Source organism: Callorhinus ursinus, unplaced genomic scaffold, assembly GCF_003265705.2.
Source record: "Callorhinus ursinus isolate GAN/ISIS: 27379988/994484 unplaced genomic scaffold, GSC_fseal_2.0 scaffold45, whole genome shotgun sequence".
NCBI classification, from domain to species: domain Eukaryota; kingdom Metazoa; phylum Chordata; class Mammalia; order Carnivora; family Otariidae; genus Callorhinus; species Callorhinus ursinus.
Genome location: NW_027397107.1, coordinates 10,922,177 through 10,932,770, shown reverse-complemented (window position 1 = coordinate 10,932,770; position 10,594 = coordinate 10,922,177). Strand labels below are relative to the sequence as shown.

The window sequence follows — 10,594 nt, the reverse complement described above, 5'->3', positions numbered from 1 at the left end:
AAGATCAACAAGGAAATAAAGACTTTAAATGACACACTGGACCAAATGGACTTCACAGACATATTCAGAACATTCCATCCAACAGAATGTGTATTCCGTTGGAATACACATTCTTCTCTAGTGCCCATGGAACATTCTCCAGAATTGATCACATCCTAGGTCACAAATCAGGTCTCAACCGGTACCAAAAGATTGGGATTATTCCCTGCATGTTTTCAGACCACAATGCTTTGAAATTAGAACTCAATCACAAGAGGAAAGTCGGAAAGAACTCAAATACGTGGAGGCTAAAGAACATCCTACTAAAGGATGAATGGGTCAACCAGGAAATTAAAGAATTAAAAAAATTCATGGAAACCAATGAAAATGAAAACACAACTGTTCAAAATCTTTGGGATACAGCAAAGGCAGCCCTGAGAGGAAAGTATATAGCAATACAAGCCTTTCTCAAGAAACAAGAAAGGTCTCAAATACACAACCTAACCCTACACCTAAAGGAGCTGGAGAAAGAACAGCAAATAAAGCCTAAACCCAGCAGGAGAAGAGAAATAATAAAGATCAGAGCAGAAATCAATTTAAGAGAAACCAAAAGAACAGTAGAACAGATCAACGAAACTACGAGTTGGTTCTTTGAAAGAATTAACAAGATTGATAAACCCCTGGCCAGACTTATCAAAAAGAAAAATGACCCAAATCAACAAAATCATGAAGAGGAAAGATCACAACTAGCACCAAAGAAATACAAACAATTATAAGAACATATTATCAGCAACTCTATGCCAGCAAATTAGATAACCTGGAAGAAATGGGTGCATTCCTAGAAATGTATCAACTACCAGAATTGAACCAGGAAGAAATAGAAAACCTGAACAGACCTATAACCACTAAGGAAATTGATGCAGTCATCAAAAATCTCCCAACAAACAAAAGCCCAGGGCCAGATGGCTTCCCAGGGGAATTCTATCAGACATTTCAAGAAGAATTAATACCTATTCTCCTGAAACTGTTCCAAAAAATAGAAATGGAAGGAAAACTTCCAAACTCATTTTAGGAGGCCACCATTACCTTGATCCCAAAACCAAACACCCCATCAAAAAGGAGAACTACAGACCAATATCCTTGATGAACATGGATACAAAAATTCTCACCAAAATACTAGCCAATAGGATCCAACAGTACATTAACAGGATTATTCACCACGACCAAGAGGGATTTATCCCTGGGCTGCAAGGCTGGTTCAACATCCACAAATCAATCAACATGATACAATACATTAACAAAAGAAGGAACAAGAATCATATGATCCTCTCAATAGATGCAGAAAAAGCATTTGACAAAGTACAGCATCCTTTCTTGATCAAAACTCTTCAGAGTATAGGAATAGAGGGTACATACCTCAACATCATAAAAGCCATCTATGAAAAACCTACAGCGAGTATCATTCTCAATGGGGAAAAGCTGAGAGCTTTTCCCCTAAGGTCAGGAACGCGGCAGGGATGTCCACTATCACCACTGCTATGCAACATAGTATTAGAAGTCCTAGCCACAGCAATCAGACAACAAAAAGAAATCAAAGGCATCCAAATCGGCAAAGAGGAAGTCCAACTCTCACTCTTTGCAGATGATATGATACTGTATGTGGAAAACCCAAAAGACTCCACCCCAAAACTGCTAGAACTCATACAGGAATTCAGTAAAGTAGCAGGATATAAAATTAATGCACAGAAATCAGTGGCATTCCTATACACCAACAACAAGACAGAAGAGAGACAAATCAAGGAGTCGATCCCATTTAGAATTGCACCCAAAACCATAAGATACCTAGGAATAAATCTAACCAAAGAGGCAAAGGATCTGTACTCAGAAAACTATAAAATACTCATGAAAGAAATTGAAAAAGACACAAAGAAATGGAAAAACATTCCATGCTCATGGATTGGAAGAACAAACATTGTGAAGATGTCAATGCTACCTAGAGCAATCTACACATTCAATGAAATCCCCATCAAAATACCATCCACCTTTTTCAAAGAAATGGAACAAATAATCCTAAAATTTGTATGGAACCAGAAGAGAGCCCGAATAGCCAGAGGAATATTGAAAAAGAAAAGCAAAGCTGGCGGCATCCCAATTCCGGACTTCCAGCTCTATTACAAAGCTGTCATCATCAAGACAGTATGATACTGGCACAAAAACAGACACATAGATCAATGGAACAGAATCAAGAGCCCAGAAATGGACCCTCAACTCTATGGTCAACTCATCTTCAACAAAGCAGGAACGAATGTCCAATGGAAAAAAGACAGTCTCTTCAACAAATGGTGTTGGGAAAATTGGACAGCCACATGCAGAAGAATGAAACTGGATCATTTCCTTACACCACACACAAAAATAGACTCCAAATGGTTGAAAGACCTAAACGTGAGACAGGAGTCCATCAAAATCCTAAAGGAGAACACAGGCAGCGACCTCTTCGACCTCAGCCGCAGCAACTTCTTCCTAGAAACATCGCCAAAGGCAAGGGAACCAAGGGCAAAAATGAACTATTGGGATTTCATCAAGATAAAAAGCTTTTGCACAGCAAAAGAAACAGTCCACAAAACCAAAAGACAACCGACAGAATGGGAGAAAATATTTGCAAATGACATATCAGATAAAGGGCTAGTATCCAAAATCCATAAAGAACTTATCAAACTCAACACCCAAAGAACAAATGATCCAATCAAGAAATGGGCAGAAGACATGAACAGACATTTTTCCAAAGATGACATCCAAATGGCCAACAGACACATGAAAAAGTGCTCAGCATCGCTCGGCATCAGGGAAATCCAAATCAAAACCTCAATGAGATACCACCTCACACCAGTCAGAATGGCGAAAATTAACAAGTCAGGAAAGGACAGATGTTGGCGGGGATGTGGAGAAAGGGGAACCGTCCTACACTGTTGGTGGGAATGCAAGCTGGCGCAGCCACTCTGGAAAACAGTATGGAGGTTCTTCAAACAGTTGAGAATAGAGCTACCATACGATCCAGCAATTGCACTACTGGGTATTTATCCCAAAGATACAAATATAGGGATTCGAAGGGGTACATGCACCCCAATGTTTATAGTGGCAATGTGCACAATAGCCAAACTGTGGAAAGAGCCAGGATGTCCATCGACAGATGAATGGATAAAGAGGTGGTATATATACACAATGGAATATTATGCAGCCATCAAAAGGAAGGAGATCTTTCCATTTGCAACGACGTGGATGGAACTGGAGGGTGTTATGCTGAGTGAAATAAGTCAATCAGAGAAAGAGAAGTATCATATGACCTCACTGATATGAGGAATTCTTAATCTCAGGAAATAAACTGAGTGTTGCTGGAGTGGGGGTGGGAGGGATGGGGTGGCTGGGTGATAGACATTGGGTAGTGTATGTGCTATGGTGAGCGCTGTGAATTGTGCAAGACTGTTGAATCATAGATCTGTACTTCTGAAACAAATAATGCAACATATGTTAAGAAAAAAGAAAAAGAAGAAGATAGCAGGAGGGGAAGAATGAAGGGGAGTAAGTCGGAGGGGGAGACGAACCATGAGAGACGATGGACTCTGAAAAACAGACTGAGGGTTCTAGAGGGTAGGGGGGTGGGGGGATGGGTTAGCCTGGTGATGGGTATTAAAGAGGGCACGTTCTGCGTGGAGCACTGGGTGTTATGCACAAACAATGTATCATGGAACACTACATCAAGAACTAATGATGTAATGTATGGTGATTAACATAACAATAAAAAAGTAGGTTTACATACAGTATGGTCTTGACTAAAAATACATCCAAAAGAAAAAGGCTGGAATTAAATATACCTAAATATTGCTGATAATTTTCTATAGGCACCTGGATTAGAAATTATTTGCTTTCTTATATTTTGGTTTCACCAAGTTTTAGTAAAATGAGAATACATTCTTTTGAAAAATGGAGACAATGTTAAGAAGCAAAGTAGGAAGTGTGGAAACCCAGAGAGCTTACCAGTACATCATGTGGCAATGGCCATACGCTGGGGTCCCCTGACTTAATATGGACCAGATCACCTGCTGCCTGGGGCCCTGCTAGCACTTTATGTACTTTGAGATGAGCCACAGGAAGGGGTCCGCAGGCAAAGAAGAGCCCTACCGATTTAATTCAGGACTGAAGAGGTTGCTATTCTTAGGTCTACGAGGTGGATTATGTCCCAAGCTGAAAACCAGGATCCAACTACCCTTGTCAAGAGACCTGCCTGTGTGTTTCAGGAAGTCATTTACTCCTGCCTCCCTTTCTCCATCTGTAAATGGAAAGGACAGGAGCATAAAAATGAACAGGACCGTGTTTATCAATCTCCACCATGATACCCTATGCAAAGGATACCAAGGCAAAGCCTCGCCAGGTAGATCCCGGCCTCGTTTTACTGCTAAGGAAACAAGCTCAAATCAACTGGAAAGGTGCCCAAAATCCTGGTGGCAGGTCTGTGGTGGAGCCAGGATTTGAATCTCAAAACTGTCTGACTCCAGAGCCCATGCTGAGAGTCTTGCCCAAGGTCACCCAGGCAGTGAGCACAGAAGTGCTTCCATGAACCACAGGACATGAATTACGGGCAGCTGAAAATGAACAAGAAGCATCTAGCAGGCCAGGCAATATGGAAACACCCAGTAAGAGCCACACACGTGTTTGCCAGCACATTGCTAAACACACAGAAAATGGCATGTGACCAGCATCTGGGGACAGGGGGTGGAACACGGGCCAAACCAAGTGACCAATTTTACAATGTCATTTATTTTAGAAAAAAATTAATGAGGGTAACTTCAATATCAATGAAGTTGCAAGTATATAATGAGCTAGGCTTGTTCCCATGAGGGAGAGCTTTTTAATTATTTTTTCAGATGAACTACAGTCACAGTGTATTTGATCCATACCCGACCCACACTCTTTGGAGAGTTAAAACACATTTTACCCAATGTCAAGTTAAAAAAAATAAAAAATAAAAATAAAGTGAAATAACTCTTGGCTCCCAGGGCTCTGATGCAAAGGTGGGTTCGCTCTGGTTGCTGGCTGGTATCATAGTGACCTTTGTACTAAACAAACACTTGGCAGATGAAATCGGAGAATAATTCTCTTTGCATCAACTGGAACGCAGAGGGCTCCCCTGGGTTTCAATATAAGTGATAAAAAAGAAAAACAGGACACATTGGTGTCTGATGTGTGTGCCGCCCGACTTGTGAGCCATTGCTGTGCGTACTGGGGCGGTCTGCAAGGGCTCCATTCTTCCTGGGTATGCAGAGGGCACCCATGGGAAGCCTTCCTGAAGAATCGATTTCCTCTAGCCAGCTTCCATTCTACCTAAGACTTCTCTGTCTCAATATCCTCCTCTGTGTATGCACACAGCTGTGCATGCGTGTATTATTATCGCCTGTGTGTTTGCCAAACACACTCACACGACTCAAAATGATCTGGTTTCATCTGGATCCCTTTCTGCATTTTGAAGACCTCATGCACATGTAATAAAATTGCACAGAACTATACATACACAGACACAAATGAGTGCACAGAATGCTGGTAAAATCTGAATCAACTCCATGGACTGTCCCGACGTTAATTTCCTCGTTTTGATACTGTACCACAGTTATGTGCAATGTTACCATTGGGGGAAACTGGATGAAGGGTATGAGGGACTTCCCTATAATTTGCCACAATTTGTGATTCTAGCATTATCTCAAGTTAAAAAAAAAACTCCATCTTCAAAAAATTTCTTGGGCACCTATTAATAAATAAATCACAACAATGCAGTTCCTTACAGAAACGTTGAGACAAAAGATGCAAGAGTCTTGGCTCAGTCTGGTACTGGTCCCCTTGGTACCGGTTAGGGGCTGAATCAGGTCCCCCCCCGTGCCCCCAAAATTCCTATGTTGGAGCTCCAACCTCCAGGACCTCAGCATGTGACTGCCTTTGGAGACAGAGCCTGAAAGAGGTAATAAGGTTAAATGAGGTCCTATGGGTTGGCCCTAAGCCACTCTGACTGGTGTCCTTATAAGACACAGAGACACCCCAGGGATGCATCCATAGAGGAAAAACTCTGTGAAGGCAGGAGGAGGGGGAGGTGCCGTGTGCCAGCCAAGGAGAGAGGCCCTAGAGGAAACCAACTCTCCTGACTCCTTGATCTTGGACTTACGGCTTCCAGAACTGTGAGAAAATACACCCCTGTGGTTTGAGCCACCCTGAGGACAGCCTTAACAAACTAATGCAGTACCCATGTCCCGCCCACCCCAGTCATCTGGTTTTGTCCCCTGGTAAGGAGCTCCAGAGCCCGTGGCATCCACCTTTAAAAGGGAAATGGTGGCTCTCAAGTGTGGCAGGAAACCAAATCGAGGAAGGAACAAAGGTCCTGGCACAGAAGAGCTAAGCAGCAGGTAACCAACCCTTCCCTACCCATGCGAGACTGGTGCTCCACTATCTGGGGAGCTATCACAACATAGAAGACAGAATGCAAGTTTTCGGGGTGAGCCCATGGGGCAGAACCAGGAGCAACATGTGGGAAGCTGTGAGGAGCCAGATTTCTATCACAACAGAAGCACAAGTGCCTAATGGCTATAATGGTTCAAGAAGGGAATGAAGAGAGGTGTCTGGGTGGCTCAGTCATTAAGCATCTGCCTTCGGCTCAGGTCATGATCTCGGGGTCCTGGGATCGAGCCCCACATCAGGCTCCCAGCTCCATGGGAAGCCTGCTTCTCCCTCTCCCTCTCCCCCTGCTTGTGTTCCCTCTCTCGCTCTCTGTCAAATAAATAAAATCTTAAAAAAAAAAAAATGAAGGGAATGAAGAGCCATGTGAGGGGAGGGCCCCTGCATTGCTGGAGACAGGGAAGCAGAAGGAAGAATACACCAGCTGCCCCTGTCTAAGAAGGGCCAGCTCTAATCTGCACCCACCCTGGAGAAGGCTCCAGAACCCCACCCTGGACTGTTAGCCTGGACCACCCTCCCCTCTCCCTCCTCTTCCCACATCTCGGGCTGTGACACCCACTTCTCATTCCGATCCCACCTCTCCCCTTAGCTGTGAGGCACCCTGCGCTCTTTCCTCCTTGCTGGCTTCTGTGATTTTTATTTCCTGAAGCCTTCACGCTGTCTTGTGCAATGCCCTGACTTGTACCTGACCCCCTGGACCATCCACTGGCCCTCTCCCCACAACCCCAGCCTTGTGACAGATCCCAGACGAACATGGGAAAACCCCCGCCCCTCAGATCTGGAGTCCAGCTCCATTCAGCTAACTTCTCTCAGGCAAGTCCCTGAACCTCTCAGAATCGTGTCCCTGTCTGCCTCATTTACAACAGCGAACACGTTAAAAAACGCATGTCCAAAAAGAGAGGGCATTAAACATCGCGGTACAGATCCACAAGAGAATGTTATGTTTACAGTAGTAGCACCACAGACTATTTAGTAACATGAGACAATATGCATCAAATATTGAGAGAGATATTTGTTATAAACACATTTTTAAAGATTATTTACTGGGGGGGGGAGGGAGAGAGCGTGCGCACACATGAGTGAGTGTGGGGGGCAGAGGGGGAGAGAGAATCTCAAGCAGACTCCCCGCTGAGCGTGGAGGCCAACACAGGTCCCAGTCTCAGGACCGCAAGATCATGACCTGAGCCAAAACCAAGAGTCAGACGCTTAACCAACTGTGCCACCCAGGTACCCCCGAAACACATTTTTGGTAGAAAATCATACCAATGCAGAAAATAAAGACATTATATAATCATAAAGCTAAGAGTAGTGCTTCTTTATTCTTTCTTCATACTTCCGAAGTTGTCAACAGTGACATGCTTTTTATGTCATACTTTTTAACTAGGAATAAAGTTATTTAAAAAAATCTCTACCACTCTCGTTTCACCTTTTTCCTCCTCAAAGAGAACAAGGTTACAGTCAACCTAATGAGGGACACAGTGAGTCCATCACATTATTCTACTTACCCTTGCCTACAATACGATGGGCCAGGTTTTAAACTTGGAGAAACAGGACAGCTAAGAACACGGAGCTCATGGAAGGTCACATCATGGGCCAGAGGCTCACTGAGGAGAATCCCAAAGGCGCGACTCTTGGACCCTGGTCATGCCTCACATCCAACGGTCTCCACTGCCACGCTGCCCCATCAGTCCCGCTCGGAAGAAAGAGTGCCACGTGCCACCCACAGGTCATTGTCTAGCTGCTCGGTGAGGCTTGGCTCCATGTCATATGGTTGTGAAAAGCCTGCCAGCAGAGCCATGTCCCCATTCAGCTGCTTTTGTCCCCTGGTAATGAGCTCCCTTGGCTCCCTCCCCGTGCTGGAAAGGGGCAGCTGCAGAATGGTGCCAGCCAGAGAAGCCCCTGGGGAACGGCCCATCCAGGAATTCAGAAGCTTGGCCGTGGTCCGGCCACAACCGTCCAAAGCCAACAGTCATTTCAGTGGACAATATTGGCTGGACTTGAGATGGAAGACTTCCATGTCCCCCTCATTCTAGGGTCCACAACATGGCCACGCAGGAGCGCACACACCCCAAGACTGGGGACCCAGGACACGCACACCCCAGGGGCAGGTCTTATCGCCAACGGCCTGTGGACACCCAGAGGAAAGGATCAGCTGTGAACAAGTCTGTGGTTGACAACGGAGCAATTGATCATCTTTTCCATCTCCAACCCACACTCACGTTTTAGGCATATGGCCAGATGGCTGGCTGTGGGCCTCTTGCTCTTCACCAGCTTCACAGGTGCTGGAAGCAGGGGACACACAGGCTATTCCACCCTGATGGACACGCATCTACACAAACAGTCCCAGCACCAGTCCCTTCAGACTTTCCTCTTCTCTGTAGGCAGGTATAAAAGGCCATAATGCAGCAGTCCCTTCTAGTGGGTTCCCCCATATACTTCCCAAAGCTTTAAGTGGCTTCAGGAAGTAGCTCCCCTTGGGTGCCTGGGTGGCTCAGTTGGTTAAGTGACTGCCTTCGGCTCAGGTCATGATCCTGGAGTTCTGGGATCGAGTCCTGCATCAGGCTCCCTGCTCAGCGGGGAGTCTGCTTCTCCCTCTGACCCTCCCCCTCTCACGTGCTCTCTCTCTCTCTCTCAAATAAATAAAATCTTTAAAAAAAAAAAGGGAAGTAGCTCCCCATTAGAGGAGATAAAGGTGACAATATTCCTGTGATCACATTATTTGATGTCCTGTACAATAAATGAGTGAACCAGTTATACTCTGCATATACTGTGGTCTTCTTAAATTGTTCCTGGAGAATCCCAAGCACGCACAGGATAGTAAGATCACATACTGGGCTGACCTCCCCCAGAAGGCTTACTCTTTTCTTCTCCCTGTAAACATGTACCCATGAAACCAGTTCAGAGGCACTCAGAGAGCCCATCTCAACAGCTGTGTACGGTCATGTTTTGGAATTTGCCAGATGGACCAGCGCCAAGAGGTCCATGTGCCACACAGATATTTCCAACTCTGTTTATCACAGAAGAAAAAAAAATGGCACCCAAGTAGAAATTTGCCTGAAACATTCTTCCTAACAAAGACTCACAGCAAATCCCATGGTCTCAGAACTGGAGAAGGCCCTCTGCCTTTAACGGTCCACCTGCCACACACAAAACCAAAGCGTCTCCTCACCCTAAAGCTTTGCACACACAAACCAGGTCCCACCCACTGCAGGGAAAGACCATGACCTAACTCAGCAGCGAAGACTTCCAGAAGCAGGTTCTGGGCCTGCTGCCCCAGGCAAGAAGTCCCAAGCCAAGGTGATTCAGCCCTGACAGGACTTGAGGAAGGATTCCGGGGAGGAATTTTTCTGCTAGATTCTATCATCAGAGACAAGAACTCAGCTACTCATTCCCCACTTCCTTTTCTGGGCTTTGATTTATGTACTTGCTATGACTCCTACCAGAAAACAGCTCTCCCAGGGTCTAGGGTGACATCAGTCAAGTCCAAGACCAACGGTCTGGATGGACCTCAGGAAGCTATCTGGCTCAATGCTGTGGCCCATGTCCTAGTCTGCGTCAGACTTACATGGAGTGGCTGTTGCTCAAGCTTTAGAAAGAGCAAAATGTAAATGATGTCCTTAGTACCTTTAGTACCCACCCAGACCACATGGGGAGAGGGCCTGGCCTCAGCCTGGGATATCTTCTATGTTGGGTTCCACATCGTAGTGGAAGCTAAGTCACGACCAGGCTCCAGGTGATCTACCCCTTTAGAGAGAGGACACACACTCCACCTTTCTCACCCTAAGTCTGTTCTCAAAGAACAGGAAACATACATTTGCAACATATTTGTCCAACAAAAGCATGTACTCCATAGCTGGGACAGAAAGCCACCGAGGAAACTCGGCATGAAAGTGTATAACTATTCCAAACCCTCCTAGCTCAGAAACCTCGGGCAGTGCATGGTGGAAACTCAACAGGTACAAAGCTTTAGGTCACATTCTGTTCAAATTCTATTTTATCCTAAACCTCTGTATGGTAATTAATGGTGCTCCAGGAAGCAAAACGTTTCCACAGGAAGAGGTAATTCTGTCAAAGCTCAGCACTCAGTGAGTGGGGACAGGTCTTTACAATCCAACTGTTTGTG

At 45.2% G+C, this 10,594-nt stretch overlaps 1 protein-coding gene across 3 annotated transcripts in view; it reads right to left on the bottom strand.

Moving 5' to 3' along the window:
• The window catches only part of SLCO3A1 (solute carrier organic anion transporter family member 3A1), a 319,640-nt gene that overhangs the window by 237,108 nt on the left and 71,938 nt on the right, over positions 1-10,594 (bottom strand). The gene's annotated exons all lie outside the window — the stretch shown is intronic.